Raw genomic sequence first — 17,803 nt, forward strand, 5'->3', positions numbered from 1 at the left:
CTCGCGCCCTAACTTTATTTTAGGTGGGGTTTGTTTTTGTTTTTGTAGTTTTCTTTTCTATTGGAAGTTCTGTTGCTACTTCCGACGGGCAGGGCCCGGCGAGCCTGGTCCAAGGACCTGCATCTGCGGCCGCCGCCCGCTCCCCGGGGCCCGAGGCGGGAGCGCGGGGAGCGGGGAGCCCGCAGGCACCGCCCTCGGTGACCGCCGGGGCGCGGCGGCCGTCGGGGCGGAGGGAGGGGGTGCAGGCTGGGAAGCCGGGGAGCCGGTGGCCCGGGCCGTGCCCACCGCGGGCCGCCCGGAGCCCGCTAGCCTGGCGCGCAGCCCCGCGGTAACGCTGGCAGATCAAAGACTGCCCGGTGTCCCCGCGGAGCCCGGGACCATCCCGCGCCTTTGTGCGCTGTTGCTAGGAGCCCGAGGAACGAAGAGAAAGTGTCAGGAGCATGTTAATCAGACTCGTTACAGTGTAACAATACCGTCCCCCTCGGGTCCTCCAGGCCCCCCGACACTCCGGGCGCACAGGCCCGACACCTGCGCGGGGCCCCCGGGTCCCTCCGTCCCCACATCGGCGCCCGGGCCAGGCGCCCGGACCCGGACCTGCGGTCCTGCCAGCGGCGGGCGCGTGTCCCGGGTCCCGGCCTACTGGATCGGAGCCCGGCGCCCCGAACCTGTCCAGCCCCGAGCGGGATCCGTGGTGTCCGTGGCCCGAGGGACTCGCGGAAGATCCGGGCTCCCTTGCTTTTCACTCATTAAGCTGAAATGCACCTTAGTCAAACAAACACGGTTTTAGAATGAACAGGAAAAACGGACATTCCATTTCAGAGAGCTTTTTTGGTGGAGAGTTTTTTTCAAAAAAAAACTCCAAAATCAACTTTGCAGATTTTCCTGTTCTATGACTAAAGTATACAGTATATACTTTAGTATATACTTTAGTCATAATCCCGAGGGGCGGGGGAGGGGGGTACGGGGTTTGATGATGTCTTTCTTAAACCGCCTTGCTGAAAGTCAAGATTTCGCTGAACTTTTTGGGGAGAGAATCACTTCATTTGTGTATTCACTCCACAAACATCTGTTGAGCCTGCCTGGGTGCCAGGCAGCTAGTCTAGAAGTCTAGGACTGGTTCCAGATGTACTTTTTGTTTAGTATATTTATATTATTTTCTTGTCAACAATTACTTTATTTTTATTGATGACGCTATTCGGAGGCCCTTTTAAAATTAAGATGCTCCCGTGGGAAGTCTCGGGAGGAGCGAAGGCGTAAAAACACTGTCAGATGCCAACACCCAGAACCTGTCAGCGCCCTCGGCCACAGCCGTGATAATAACAAAAGAGGTCGAATTAACTATTTAAAACCTTGGGAAACTACACACCGTGGGCTTTAAACACCAGCCACTCTTTCCACCTATTTCATCTCCTTCTCGGCTCTTCTTCTGGCCCCTGGGAGCTCAGGCCTGAAGCCAGGGTCAGTCCTGCCGGGGGTCTGAGGAGTGAAGTCAGCCCTGGGTGTTTGTCAACAGCCTGTCAGCCTTGCAGAGGGAACAGACACTTCAGGGCCGGCCCCTTCTCCCCTTGGCCTCACAAAGGGGGCTGCAAAGCTGTGCTTGGCCTCGGGGCAGAATGTGGTCAGTGTGAGATGCTTTTCTCCGATAGGAGCTCTTGTTCAGGCATCAACCCGTTCAGAAAGAGCAGAGGGAACCACACTTTCCCCGAGTATAACTGCTGAACCTTAAATCAAAGGCAGAGCTTTCTATTACCATATAGAGTAGAAAATCCACTCCCCAGTCACCTGTGCCTACCTAATGGGGCAGGGGTGGGAGTGGAGGAATCCTGTAGCTACGTTAGACTTCTCCACTGATCAAAATCCATTTCTCTCTCATACTGTGTGTGCAACATGCAAACATATAGAAAGCTGGACCCGATCCCAGCAATTAGTCTCAACCCTGGGAGGAACTTTGGAGATGGCCTTCGTTACAGGAATAAGAGGGTGGATATACCGAAAACTCCAGCTTATGGAAAAACAAGGGCGACTACACGCCAGCCATGCTGTGACGCTAAAATGTCTAGCTGGAGGAGAGGAACCCAGTGAAAAGGAACCAGATGTTTTTGTCCACATAACGCCAGAGCGCTGGCTTGTCTGGGTTTGGTTTTGTTGTGAAATAATGAATCAGATTGCCTTGGTTGTTCAGACACAGCAAAGGAGCCGAGAGGAAAATGAGCATTCCATTTCAGATAGCTTTGTGCTGCCGAGTTCCTTCAGAAGACTGCACTCTAAGGTTCTGGCTAAACTTTTTTTTTTTTTTTTTTAAACGGGCTCTTTGAGTTCCATGGAAGGAAGACCATTAAAAAAAAAAAAAAAAAAATGAACTTCTGGCTTAGGTTCCCTGGGAAAACTGTGTTAATACCTGAACTCCCAGATGAGGAAAGGAGCTCGTCCGTTTCCTCATGGGGAGTTTGAATGACCGCATTCCCACAGCAGTTCCCAAGGGGGCTGGGCTCTGTGCAAACGCCTCGTCTCTTCTCGTGTGAAGGCGCTCTGGCCACCAGGAGCCTGCCAGCGTTTCCACACCAGCAACACGCTGCCTCTCTCGAGGGGCCTGGGCCACCATGCAGCCAGGCACAGCCTGGCTCCTTCCTACCAGCCGTAAGCAGCCCCTCCCTCTCCAACAAGCCCAACAAACTCCTGGCAGTTTTCAGGCACAACCGGAAGGCCACCTCTGTGAGGCCTCTCCGGCTCCCCAGAGACAACGTCCTGGTCCTCCCCAAGCCCGTCCTCCTGTTACGTTGGGTCGGATCTCTGTGGCAGCACTTCTTCTGTGTGGTTCCCCACCCCCACCCCCACCCCCAAAAGACTGTGGATGGTCTGAATATGGGGCACTGCCCTGCATCTCTGGACCCCTCCCCCCCTCCTCATCTCTCACCCCCAGCAAGAGCTCCATCAAAGTGTTCATTATTAAAATTAGGGACCGAGGCTCTCCTCCACCAGACACGTCGGTTTTGATCCTGGCTGTACAATTAACGGGTTGTGCTACGTTCAGACGGGTCATTTATTCTCTATGAGCATCCGTTTCTTCAACTGTAAGGAGAAAATTGCCTAACAAAGAGTTGCAATGTTAAGGTGGTGGGCAGAGAAATTTACCCAGTCTGCCCCCCTCTTCCCCCACCCCCACCCCCCAGAGCCCCACTTTCCAGCTGGGGCAGGCCTCTGCCTGAGCCAATGACAACAGCCTTGTCCAAGGTCTCGCCTTCCCAGGGCAGCCTGCATCTGGCGAATGTTATGTTATGTATATTTTATCAGTTTTAAAAAAGAATCTTTAAGAAAGAATTGATGTCAATGGAAGATAGGTGAAAACCATAAATAAATAAGAACATTGCTTTGTAAAAGGCACCTAACAAAAAAAATTAAACAAAAACAAATAAAAGGCGCCTAGCATTCATGCTTGGTGCATCGCAGGCATTCGGTGAAGGCCGAATGACTTCCATCCGGGAGCAGAACTGTGCTGCAGTCCAGGGCGGGGATCCCACCGCAGCAAAGCTGGCTGGGAAGTGAATTTCTATGAAGTGAACCCCATTTCCTCATTCACTGTTATTGGCAGGTAAAGGAAGTGTTCCCACAGGAAAATGTATTGGTGAAGCCAATCCCTGGACACGCCGGCTATGGCGGCACACGCCGAGAGCTGTACGCGTGCCAGGGAGCTTTGTGGCTCTTTTGTGCTTGCTCAGAATCTTTTAGTCCCACTCCTGGGCCATGGAGATGTCTTTCACTAGGAAGCCGTTACCATTTTGTCCAACCACCTGCTTTTGTGGAGGACACTGAGGCCCTGGCGGGTTATGCAGTGCCCGTTGCTGGCCGAAGGGGGCTCCGTGCACATAGAGAAATACAATGTACATGTGCCTCCTGGAGTTGTGGCAATATCGACCCTTTCAGTGGACTTGCTCTAGGTCACACAGCTGTCAAAACCAAGTCTCCAGCACCAGTCTCAACCCTCGAGCACTGAACCACACAGCTCCACACCCGAGAACGCCTTACATTTACGGTTTCACATTAAGCTCCCCGCTAAGGTAGTCTGAAAGAGTTTTTTGAAACAAAGAGAAGGTAGCCAAAGTCTATTTTTCAACAACTGGCTGCCTCAGGGGCAGTTGCCTGACCAGGGTAAAGGTATTTGAATATCTGAGCTCCTCACAACTTCATCGCATTGGGTTCCCAGACGGAACAGTCCCTCAGACATGCTGCAGGTTGCCCGCTGGAGCCTGGTCTGAATGGCTGGAGGATGCCGTGGGCGGCCTAAGGAAAGGAGTCCCACCCAGTGGAAGGATGAAGGACCTAGATCTCAAGGACCAAGGGTACACTCACCAAGCTGGGCCTCCTCTCAGCTCTGGCCCCACTCATGTGGCCCCATCCCACCCTACATCGTTCTACGTATTACCACTCATTCACTTTCCTCCCTCTGTCTACTGGGCTCTGCTCCACTTCCCTTCTCCTGTTTCTTGTTATTTTGCCTTCCTCCCTCTCCTCACAATTCCAAAAGCAAAATGAACCAATATGGGAAAGAAAAAACTTTTCCTTAAATTCTGTAGTTTTTTCCCCCTCTGATATTTATATTCCAACACCCCACACCCCTACACCCTCATTTCGTGTCCATGTTTTGGAAGTAAGTCTAGTGTCTCAGGCTGTTTCCAGGATGTTCCGTAGTCCATTGACCGTGAACTTGGCACGGAAGTCTATCAGCCCGTTTTACCACACCGAGCCCGTGTGCAGAGGACGGCTCGTGTTGTACTTTGGGATCAAAGTAGAAATGCCAATGAGGCTGCTAATTATTCAGAAAATTAAATGTTGCTGTCAACGCTGCTATTCTGAATGCCCTACATTTGATCGTGCTGTTTGAATGTGGAGCCAAAATTCGGATTCTGTTTAAATGATAAAGAAGATGAGGATCTTCAAATTGGTGTTGGTTCTTTATGTTTTAGTGCAAATCATTTGAGTCTGCAGCCTGAAACCTAGAATGATGCTTGTCAGTACAAAGTTTAAGGAGATAAAATTTTTTATTTCTATCCTGTTCTTAATCTTATTCTTTTCGGTGTGGGGTGTGGGGAGTATAATACCAGAAAGGTAATAATAAAGGATTATTTTCAAAACCAGATATTTCCAAATTGTGACGAAGATTCCATTTCAGATTATGGAGGATGTGACCCCCTCCCCCTTCCCCCCTCCCAAAAAAACATTGTTTACAACCAGGCTTCATAAATAATAATAATAAATAAACTTTTAAAAAGTGTCATCTTTGTGTCATCTAAGGAATTTTAAATTGTGAAATATACTTATGAGACTATTTAAGGTAAATAATCTCCAAAGCAGTAGCAAATGAGCGGGCCACAAGTTTGCATGCACTGCCTCTGAAAATGAGAACATGGCGCCACTGGTCTTCTCCCCTCCTTCTCCTGGAGCATGTGTGTTAGATTAGGACTCAGAAGAGAGAGCATGTTTTCATAGCCTCCGGTGCTGCATTTATAAAAATCGCGATGATTGTAGGACTGCACCTTTCTTTTTTTAATTTTCAGAACTTGTCCCCTTTTACTCTTTTATTTTCTTTCCACAAAACAAAGGCGGAGGAACCCCTTTAAGAAATTTTATACATTCCCACAGAGTCCCAGTTTGCTGACCTCCAGGCCACGGAGTAAAACCTCTCTTTTAAGTCAAGCATTCCCCATTGGGAAGCGCTCCAGCTTGTTCTTTTTATGAGGAATTTTAACTGCTGGGCTTAATTTAATTATTGTATTTTGTACATAACTCCCAGAAGCCCCCAGGGCAGGAGCTTGACTTTTTCAAAACTTTCCAATGAATATCTTTAGGATTGCACATTTCTGATGATGATGCTACTTCTTTCTCTTGTGTTTCTAATCTAAACACCAAGCATGGGTCTTTCTGTCTCCCAGTGTATTCATGGAGAAGTCAAAAACCTCAGCATCTCTTTGCCACAGATAATCTTACTGGGTCGATGCAGGATATAGCGGTTGGAATCCTTAGCGCAGACGCCTAGGTTTCATAACAACAAAATAAAAACCATCTCCAGTTTAATTACATTTTTATTTTTTTATTTTTTAAAAAATATATTTTATTGATTTTTTACAGGCAGGGAGAGAGAGGGATAGAGAGTTAGAAACATCGATGAGAGAGAATCATCGATCAGCTGCCTCTTGTACACCCCCTCCTGGGGATGTGCCTGCAACCAAGGTACATGCCCTTGACCGGAATCGAACCTGGGACCCCCCAGTCCGCAGGCCAATGCTCTATCCACTGAGCCAAACTGGTTTTGGCTAATTACATTTTTTTATATATATATATTTTTATTATTGATTTTATACAGAGAGGAAGGGAGAGAGATAGAGAGTTAGAAACATCGATGAGAGAGAGTCATCGATCAGCTGCCTCTTGCACACCCCCTACTGGGAATATGCCCGCAACCAAGGTACATGCCCTTGACCGGAATCGAACCCGGGACCCTTCAGTCCCCAAGCCGACTCTCTATCCATTGAGCCAAACCGGTCCCGGCTACATTTTTAAAAGTTGGTGGTGACACAGTCCTCAAGAAAAAGTGTTCCTAGGTAGTCACGGCCTTGAAATCGTAGGGTGCTGCCTTAGGGCTGCATCTGCCACCACCTCTCCCTTCTCTGAGGTACACCCCCCACATCAGCTGCTCCTCCGGGACACCACAGAGGCTCAGGAGTGAACACACACACACACACACACACACACACACACACGCATGCAGTTGTCATCCCAAGTTAACCGCAGAGATTCTATATCTTCATTTCTCATCTATCTTTATCCATAAACATTTTCATTTGATTCCTTTTTATTTCCACATGGAAATCAAAAACTTTGACCACACATCTTGACTCCCAAAAGTGAAAGATATTTGTTTTGGTAATTGACTTGAAATGCCTTTTAGAAATAATGAAATGTGGGGGCAAACATAAAATTGCCCAATTCATAAGATCTGCCCAAAGTATTGTACTTCATGGTCACTTATGAAGTTAAGTTTCGATTGAGGACTTCTGAGATCTCTGAATTTAGGAAGATGTTTTAGAGCAAAATTATCTCAGGTGAATCTGATTTTCTTAGTTACTTTGACTTAATTTTTAAAAGAATAGAAATCACCATTCTGGTGCCAAAAAAGGACTTGAGAGATCAGCTAGGCCAGTGATCGGCAAACTCATTAGTCAACAGAGCCAAATATCAACGGTACGATTGAAATTTCTTTGGAGAGCCAAATTTTTTAAACTTAAGCTTCTTCTAATGCCACGTCTTCCAAACAGACTCGCCCAGGCCTTGGTATTTTGTGGAAGAGCCACACTCAAGAGGCCAAAGAACCACATGTGGCTCACGAGCCGCAGTTTGCCGGCCATGGACCTAGGCCAAACGTTCTGAACCCGAGCTGCGTGTTAGAACTACCTGCGCATTAAATAAACACCAATTCCCGAGACGCCAAACACAAGGCTTCAGTCTAACCCACCATCTTGCAGTTAAAAAGTGAACCGAACAAAACCCTGGAAGATATCGTGTGGCTTATGCATGAGAAGCCTAAGGTATGGGACTATCACCCGACTTGGGAACTCCTGGCCATGATAACCTTTACAAAGCAAACAAACTTAAACGAGTAAGTTTCCATGGTGACGTTTTGGGCCACATCGTTGATGGGTTCCTCCCAGGTGACATGCTTTGCCGACCCCAGGAGAGTGGAACAGCCCTCGCCTTGAAATGTTTCACAATTAACTTTTAAAATAAGGTACATACGTATGGAATGGAGCCTCCCTACAAATTTCACTTAGAAGTCTGACCATCATGTGTCATGATATTCTGCGAATTTATTTTTTCTACCTATCTTTAAACTATATGAGCAGAAGGCAATATTTGCCCCAGTGTCATCTGAAGAACTCAAAACACCTGGACCATAAAGCTTCCCATTGTACAGTTTTTATTTTTTTAAAAGAAGGCAAAGGCCCTAGCTGGTTTTGCTCAGTGGTTAGAGTGTCGGCCTAGGGACTGAAGGGTCCTGGGTTCAATTACGGTCAAGGGCACATGCCCAGGTTTCGGGCTCAATCCCCAGTAGAGGGCATGCAGGAGGTGGCGGATCAATGATTCCCTCTCATCATAGCTCTCCCCCCTCTTCTTTCCTCTCTGAAATCAATAAAAAATAAATATTTTTTTTAAAAGATAAGATATATGGTGATGGGAGATTTGACTTCGGTGACTTTCTATGATACCTCATCTGTATATTGGGTGACAATGATGAGGTGTCATAAAATTGTACAGTTGAAACTTACAGAATCTTATTAACAATTTTCACTCCAATAAATTTAAAGTTTAAGTAATAGAAGCAAAGGGATGTCCGTCAGATAACAAGGCATCCGAGTGAGTCCCCCGATCCCAGGAAGGCAGAAGTGAGCTTAGCCTGTCTCTGAGAGGCCACGCTAAGAAACCTCAGTGGGGGAGGGGGAGGGGGGGCAGCGCAGTGGGCCTTTGAGGCATTTTTGTAAACACACCCTCTCTCTGCCTCAGCACCTCCCGCACCTTTCCTGCCCCCCTAACCTGCCTACTTCTCCCCTCTCCCCATTGGGGATGGCTGCTGGCAGGTCGCCCAGGGAAAGAGAGCTCCGTCCTGTGACCTGAGACCTGGTCCTCTCAGCCAGAGCTCCTGGGAGTGCGGGGAGCTTTGATCTCAGTTGTCTGCCTTCGGCTAAAAGACCGCGGGTTGGCACGCCTAGTGGATCCTAAGAAGGCCAGGACCTGAGATCACAGATGGAATTTTTTTTTTAACCAAGGGAATAAGATGCAATGATTAAAGCTGTAGTTACTATTAGACAGTAGGTTACCATATGTTTGGTCCTACATAGAATACATTCATTCGCTCCTCCAGCAGACATTTGTTGAGCTTCTATCATGTGCCTGTAGTAAGTGGTGTCACTCTGAGTTTTTATCTCTCTGTCCTCCTCCCTTCCTCTCTCTAAGAGGGTTCCAGCAGAAGTGAAAGCAGGATGGACAGTTAAGGACTTTCCTATTCTGGCTCTCCCCCTTCCCCAATTCTTTTCTAATTAATCATCATTATCTTTTACAATAAACATGCAAATTAACCGAGACTAGCTCCAGGTCTGAGACCAAAAATAAAAGGAATAAAAAGGAAGAAATCTAAAAGTAGTTTAGAGCTTGGTTCTCATGCAGCCATAAGAAAAAACGTTTACAAAAACTTTTTCAATTTTTTTTTTAACAGCGCCCTCGCTGGTGTGGCTCAGTGGATAGAGCATCAGCCTGCGGACTGAAGGGTGCCAGGTTTGATTCCAGTCAAGGCTACATGCCCGGGTTGTGGTCTCGATCCCCAGCGTTGGGTAGGCAGAAGGCAGCCATTCAAAGATTCTCTCTCATCATTGATGTTTCTCTCTCTCCCTTCCTCTCTGAAATCAATAAAAATATATATTAAAAAATTTTAATGGCCAGGAGAACTGCTAAAACAAGTAATGCACCTTTTTTTGCCCATCAAATTTATTTTTGAGGGCCAGTGTGGCAATGTGCCGAGGTGCAATCTCAAAAAATATTTGGCAAAGTGTATCAACAGACTTAGTGTCCTTTTCTTGTACCTTTAAAAAAATACATATGTTTTTATTGATTTTTAGAGAGAGGGATAGAGAGAGAGAAATGCCGGTGATCTCCACTGGTGATCGAGCCAGCAATCCCCACTGGTGACCTCTTGGTTTCTGGGTTGACACTCAACCACTGGGCCACACCAGCCGGGCTGGTTTTCTTGTACCTTTTAAATCTAGATCTAGGCATTTACTCTAAAGAAATTCTGTGATCCCAAATATAGAAAAAGCCTCATTCACAAACACTACTTAATTGGCAGTTGCATCAATTAAATTAGAGAGGTAGATTTAGTAAACCATGGGAAATTTACTTGATGGAACATTAGGCAGTCACTAAAGTTGGTATTTCTTAAGAAAATACACTAAATATAAAATTAAGTTCAAAAACAGTCAGCAAACTGCATTTGCAGAGTCTGGAGGTAGGCTTATTTGCTGAGTAACCTTGGTTAAGTGACTAGCTTCCCTGCGCCTCAGTTTTATTATCTGTGAAATGAGATAATAATAGTACCTATCTCATAGAATTGTTGAGACCTGAACGAGTTTGATATATAAAGAACAGTACCTGACACAGAGCAGGCCCCTGACAAAACGTTAGTTGCTATTATTATTATTACAATGTGATTTCAAAGATGTTTAAAAGAATAACAGCCCAGCCAGTGTTGCTCAGTGGTTGAGCACCAACCCAGGAACCAAGAGGTGGCTGGTTCAATTCCTGGTCAGGGCACATGCCCAGGTTGCAGGCTTGGTCTCCAGAAGGGGGCATGCAGGAGGCAACTGATCGATGATGTTCCTCTCTCATCGATGTTTCTATCTCTCTGTCCTTCTCCTTTCCTCTCTCTCTAAAACTCAATAAGAACATTTTTTAAAATAAAGAAACATCAGCCTGACTGATGGCTCAGTTAGTTAGAGCATCATCTGGTGCACTGAAGGGTCAAAGGCTCAGTTCTCACTTGGGGCACTTACCCAGACTGCAGGCTCCATCCCGGTCAGTGTGTGTACTGGAGGGAACTGATCTATGTTGTTTCTCTCACATTGATGTTTCTCTCTCTCTCGGACAAATATAGAAGAGGGGAGGGAGAGAGAGGGAGGGAGGAAAGAAGGAAGGAAGGAAGGAAAGGAAGGAAGGAAAGAAGGGAGGGAAGAAGAGAGGGAGGGAAGAAGAGAGAGAGAGAGAGAGAGAGAGAGAAAGAGAGCCGTAGCTGGTTTGGCTCAGTGGATATAGCATTAGCCCACGGACTGAAGGATCCCAGGTTCGATTCCAGCCAAGGACACAAGCCTGGGTTGCAGGCTTGATCCCCAGTGGGGTCGTGCAGGAGGCAGCCAACCAATGATTCTCTCTCACCATTGATGTTTCTATCTCTCTTTCCCTCTCCCTTCCTCTCTGAAATCAATACAGATATATTAAAAAAAGAGAGAGAGAGAGAGAGAGAGAGAGAGAGAGAGAGAGAGAGAGAAAAAGAAAAAGAAAGAAAAGAAAAGAAAAGAAAAGAAAGAGCATCAGACGAGAAAATACGTCAAAAAGATAGCAATCACTGTGTTTGGATGACAAGACTACAATTGATTTTTTTCCCTTCTTTTATATGTTTGTATTATATTTCCAAAGTTTTCATTAAATGTATATCAAATTTTAAAAAATCAGGATGGAGCTAATTACAAATAGAAATCTGTGAAAATCCTGCTTCTGATCATTCGATGATGAATTACACCTACAAGACCGGGGCTGGAGGGGCCCCAGCCGGTGGTTTCCATGTGAGCTCACACACCCTGCTGCCAGGCCTGGGCACACAGGGCACAGCTGCCCAGGCTCCTTCTGACACAGGCCAGGCCCCTTCTCCTCCGGGGGGCGGGGGAGGGGTGTGGGGAGGGGCGACGGGGAGAGCGGGCGCTGGCTCAGCTGTGCTGGGCAGTGGAAAGCACCTGGGATGCCCAAGAAAGGGACCTGAGTTCCGGTCCCACTCTGCCACCCTCCCTGTGGGCTGTAGGTTCTTGAAAAGAGCCTTTCCCCGTCTGTAAGGAGGGATCTCGGATGCCATCAGCAGCCTCAGGCAATCAGAAAAGCAGTCGAGGGGAATGCTGAGATACTGCCTCAGTGGTAGGGAAAATTTTCTTGAAAAATACTGCGCCCCAGCTGTCCAATCTCAGAATTCCTCCTCCCGGGCGGAGGGCCGGCCGCTCTGTTTACACACCTGGGCCCCAGGGGCGGCGGGGGAGGCTCCCTGGCCGTGTGTGGGATCGTTCCTGCTCCCAGCAGCACGCTGCAGGCAAGCCTTCAAAGGAATGCCAGGAGCCAAGTGCACGCTCTGTCATCACTGAATGATGCTCGCAGCTTTTCATACAACAAAAGAGGATGGGACAGCCCTGCCTCGCATGTGGGAGCCCAGTGCTCTCCCATCAGCTCTGTCCCAAAAACACTCTCTCTCTCTCTCTCTCTCTCTCTCTCTCTCTCTCTCTCTCTCTCTCTCTCTCTCTAATATATTTTATTGATTTTTTACAGAGAGGAAGTGAGAGGGATAGAGAGTTAGAAACATCGATGAGAGAGAATCATCAATCAGCTGCCTCCTGCACACACACACACACACACACACCCACTGGGGATGTGCCTGAAACCAAGGTTCATGCCCTTGATCGGAATCGAACCCGGGACCTTTCAGTCTGCAGGCTGACACTCTGTCCATTGAGCCAAACCGGTTTTGGCCCAAAACACTTTCTCTTAATGTTAAATATTCGATTTGACTAATAGGGACAGCCAATGCCCTTGGTTAGTAAAATAGGAATAAAATGGGTGTTTGCATCTTTTATTTCCTCATACAGCCTGATAAGGAAGGAATGAATAATCTGGTGTTATTTTTTTGTAAAAAAAAGACATGTGACATTTAAAGAATGTCAGTATCATTTTTCTATATCTATTTTTGTGAGGTTGGAATTCAACCGCAGAGATGGAGAGTTTATTTACTTTGTTCATTCCTGACATCTAGCGTGGTGCTTGCCCTTAAAATTTTTTTTCGTTGAAATGCGTCAGTTAATGGATTAATGAACAAATGAGAGATGTTCTTCTCTGTGTTGTGTTCAATGCCGGGGATTCAGGAACATGGAGTGATTCGGAGTCCACTCCTAGAAGCTCATGCAAGTGGTGGAGCCAGACACACTCATAGAAAAATGACTCACATACAGACGCGACTGAGTCCTAAAATCGTGCCTATCACAGTCAGTATTCATGTTTCAGCTCTTCGCCTGGGTCAGAGTAAAGCATTGCCCTTTCCTTCAAAGCTCACGGTCCGGCCTGGAAGACAAACCTGGACCCAGACAGCACCACACCACACGGAAAGCAGCACCGAGCTGTGTGCACGGTGGACGGAGAGGAAGCTCGCTGTAACTCAGTCACGGGGATCCCAGCACCCGGCCGCTCAGGTTCACAAAGCTCTGACCTTGGACAAGTGGCTGGCCTACCTCCCTGGGTCTCACTGTCTCGTTTGTAAAATAGGGTTTCTGAGAAGAGGAAACGAGTTAATATCTCATAAGACGCTCGGACAGTGCCAAACCCATACTCAGTCCCAAACATCAATACCCGTGAAGCAACGAACCCTTCCCTCTGTCCCCTGGATTTTAAAATCTCATGAAGCACTCTCCTGCTTTCTCTTTGCGCATGCCCGATTCTCCTTCCCAGACATGACCTGAGACTAAATGCAACTCCAAAGCTGTGGACTCAGGTTCATAAGGGAAGAAAAAGTAATATCTGTTTGGGGAACATGATGAGCAACTGGCCAGAAGAAAAAACTCCCAAGGACTCAAGAAGCCTAAACGAGGATGGCAGATCCATCCTAACAACCACTGCCTCCCATCTGGGTCAGGACAGGCATTGCTCGTCATCTCCAGCATCTTTTCTCACTGCGTCTAAATTAGGGGTGTTGAACTCAATCAGAGAAGGGGCCAAAATCTAAAATCCAGCCTAAATCGCGGGCCGAATGGTTTACTGAACAGTCATAAACTGTCATTGTGATGGAAACGCAGCGGAGTGCAGTGATGACAGCGCGGTGCGGGCCACATTGCAAGGCCTGGCGGGACGGATTTGGCCCGCGGGCCTTGTGTTTGACACATGTGGTCTAAATGAAGGCTCAGAACTACTTTCCGCACAGGGCCAGGCGGTGACTGCTAAGCAGGGCCTGTGGGCGTCTGTGGCCTAACCCTCACCTTCTGGCCCCAGCGTTTGATTTTCCCGGGCCCCTACGGCCCGAGCTGCCTGCGACTGCCCTGCTCCCAGGCCTGGAGCCGGCTCCCACAGTACCCCCTACCCCGCACCAAGACAGGGTGGGGGAGCGGCTAGTACTGGTACTTTGCCCTCCTGTGTGGGTCGATGGCCACTGCCTGACTATGGCCTCAGCTGTGCCAGTCACTTAGCACTCTCTGAGCCTCCAGTGGACAGGACCCTCCTCCTGGATTGTTGGGGTTTAACGGCGACATGTGACTGGACCCCGTGGCATAGGCCCTTGATACCCGGGAGATGGCGTTGTGACTAAGCCCAGCTCTGCCTTCCCCCCAGCCTGGCACAGCGCCCCCATTACTCCTCCCCCAGGGTCCTGCCATGACATACAACAGGGCTGGGTTGCTCCCGTTTAAGTCACTGCTGCCCCCTCCACATGAACGGTCAATATTAATTCAAGGTCACATGAGCTCGGACAGGTGGGAAGAGGTGAAGGCCAGCAGGGGTGGGGAAGGGTGAGGGGGGGGAAGGGTGAGGGGTGGGGAGTGAAGGGATCCCCAGGTGCATGTGAGGGTCCCACCACAGACCCCGATGGGAAGGGACATTGGAGGGGGCGGGCGTGCTTTTCCGTAGCAGAGAGGTCTCACCAGGGTGAGACCAGTGGGCAGGGCTCTCCTATCTGCCTCCCCCAGCTCCTCTGAACTCAGGGCAGCCATGCCTCTCTTCCTTTTTAAAAAAAAAAAATCTTTTTTTAAAAAAAATATACTTTATTGATTTTTCACAGAGAGGAAGAGAGAGGGATAGAGAGTTAGAAACATCGATGAGAGACAATCATCGATCAGCTGCCTCCTGCACACCCCCTACTGGGGATGTGCCCGCAACTGAGGTAGATGCCCCTGACCGGAATCGAACCTGGGACCTTTCAGTCCGGTTTCGGCTGTACTGCTCTTTCGGGAGCCACTCTCATACCTCCTCCCAAGGGGGCCTCCGTCTCAAATACGAGTTCCTGGCCACTCCTCAATGGGAAGGCTGTTCCCTGAGGCTAGCCTTGGCCTTCTTCCTCTCCCTCCTCTCTCCACCCCCTTTGACCCTACCTCTCCTCTCTGCCTGCCTCTGGCCCTGTGACTCAGCCTCCTCCCTCTGCCTGGGTCTTGGCCTGCTCTTACCATCCCCTCACCATCACCCAGAGGAGGCAGTCCTGCTTCCCCAGCCGGAGAACACGGCTTGCACCCTTTGGACCCAGCCCATATCCAAGGACAGCCACTTATCCCGTCTCCCAGTTATCCGTGGGAGAGCCTCCTCCCCTCCGGGGCCCCACCGCTCTTTCTGGGCCCGGTCTGCGAGTCCGTTCCTCCAAACCCAGGGCTCTTCCATGTCAACGTGGCCCCTGCCGGCTTCGGGCTTCGGTCCCAGAGTTTACGAGTCCACGGGGAACCAGCGGGCCCAGGGGGAAAGCCGCCTCTCCGGCTCTCAGCGAGGAGAAAGGCTCAGCATTCACACCGCGGCCAACTGGGTGTCTACATTAAAAATGGATTTGTGTGCAAGGCAGCCGCTTCCTTTTAATTGCTGCAAATAAATATCCCGGGTAATTTTAGGCCGTATTTCACCAGGAAGTGCTGAGGGGCATTGTGTGCAGACATGGAAACTCCTTTCTGCTTAGAGCCGAGTCCAGCAAGTTCACGCAGGGAGAAATATTTCTCGCCGCGCACAACTGTGAATGGTACATAAAATTAAATTTTCTGCTTAAAAATCTGCATCGTGGGACCCCACGCTGGTCGCCACCATTTTGTTGAAATAAGATACTATTTGAGGGAATGGCAGCAAGGGAAACCTGTTATCATTGATTGTAAAACTGGCCTCGCTCCTACAGCTTAAAAATCTGGAGAGCTTTATTGTGCAAACATTGCATTTTTTCCGTGCAAATATCACAGAGCAAAGATCTCCAGATTCATCAGCCAGGGTGCAAACGGGCTGACAAGGTGACCCCAACAGCCCTAAACCTCCTGCCACCCGCCGCTGGGCAGCAGTTAGGGTGGACGGTGGGTGGCAGCGGGAGAACGAGACAAGCCTGGACACAACCGTCTGCTGTCTTTTTAATTTTAAAAATCTTTTTCTCCACCGGGGCATTATGATTTGAAAGAGAAAGGAAAAAGATGAGGCCTAGGAAGGGCTCAAATTTCAGAGCCCTCCGGCACCTGGAAGCCGGCAGCTTTGCCTTTTAAGGATTTGCACCCTCCCCACCCCCAGGCCCCTCCCTGACCACCTTCCTCCAGGCCCCCGCTCTGAGGCTCAGCCCCGTGAAAATCAGCTGCAACTCAAGCCGGCATTACCCACCGAGGGTTCCGAGTTAATAACTTGGGTTGACAAACACAGAATCGGAAGCCAAAAAAAAAGTGAAGATGTATTTATTCTTTCCCAAGAAGATGCGCGCTCACAATTAGAACCCCAGGGCTGGCTTTTCATCTTCCATCTCCCCCAGCTTCCCGCTTACAAGTGCACACGCTCTCCAAAAGTCCCCGTCAGCCGGGCGCACGTAAATATTGTTTATTGCCTCCCAACCATTAGAATAGATTGTCCCTCTCTCTTATTTTGTAAATCATTGTGTTGCTTGGGTAATAATACAAAATAGCTTTGACTGACAAAGGAAGGTGGGGATGGGGGAAAAGGAAGGTTTTAAGCAACATGATTGACCCGTAGCAGTAGAGCTCATATTTGGACGAATACAAATGAAGTCAAAACGAACCAATTTCTTAAGAAACAAGCTCGTCTGATTGCAGTGAGTCTCACCAAATCTTTTTCTAGAAAAGAGCGGCACTAAGGTTACAGCAACGCCGGAGGAGAATAACCTCGACCATTTCCTCGGAGGCAGCACACGCAGAGGAAGTGGGAGGAAGTGGGCGGGCACTCAGAGACCTGAGGTTCAAAGGCATGGACCACCTGGAGGGCACCGAGGGGAAATGGGTGGCATCTCACACACCACCAGAGTTCAGAGTGTCCTTTAGCAGCCTCTTTGTTGGAAAAGCCAGGCTTAGGTATTCCTAGGCATTAGCCTAAGCCGGTCTCACCTGTGGAGAAAATACCTGGGGGTACAAACAGGAAGTGCCCGGTGGGGTTCCTGACACAATCCCCAAATGTATTACCTTGCTTATAGAATAGAGTTTGAAGAAACTACTATGATGCCTTGTTTCCATTGCATAACTAATAAGTGGATTACAATGATTTACAAATCTATGAATTAGCTATCTTTGAAAATTATTCTGCTTGCTTTCTTTTTTTCTCTCTCTCTCAACTTCTCTTATATTTTCTAGTCTTCCATAGACTTCACAAATCTAACTAGCCCTAACCTGAGCTACACGGTCATAGGGTGGGTGGGGGAAAAAATAATTGTTTTCTTGCTGGGTTTTTTGTTTGTTTGTTTGTTTGTTTGTTTTCTTACTTACCATCCATCTATGTGCCCTCTATTTGAAAACCAATGATAAAATCAGCTGCAATGTTTCACTCACTCATTCAATAATACATCTTGACTTTACTAGGTGCTAAGAGCTAGGCTGTTAATCCTCTTTCATTCAAGAGTTCTGCCAGCCCTTGGAATACTTCAGAAGTCACAGCTTTGAACTAAGATTTGAAGGCCCCGGAAGAACCTACAAAAGGAACTTGCAACTGCGGGTGCCTCCTTCTCTCAACTCCACTTTCCTCCTTTGTCTCACTTCCTGCCTCTTTCCAGGTAACCAAACAGCCCTGCTCCCCACCAGGCTCTGCCTCTGCGGCCCCAGGGCTTCCTGCCCAGGCCTTTAGCTCCTCTTGTTCAGGACCAAAGATGGAATGCTTGACCTTCCCGTGCCTCTGCCCAAACCTAGCCCACATTCTTTTTATTTATTTACTTATATTTTATTGACTTTTTAGAGAGAGAGGAAGGGAGGGGAGAGAGAAACATTGACACCAGCTGCCTCGATGCCCAGTCAAGGAAGCCATACTG

This window comes from Pipistrellus kuhlii, unplaced genomic scaffold, assembly GCF_014108245.1.
Source record: "Pipistrellus kuhlii isolate mPipKuh1 unplaced genomic scaffold, mPipKuh1.p scaffold_m20_p_3, whole genome shotgun sequence".
Lineage (NCBI taxonomy): Eukaryota > Metazoa > Chordata > Mammalia > Chiroptera > Vespertilionidae > Pipistrellus > Pipistrellus kuhlii.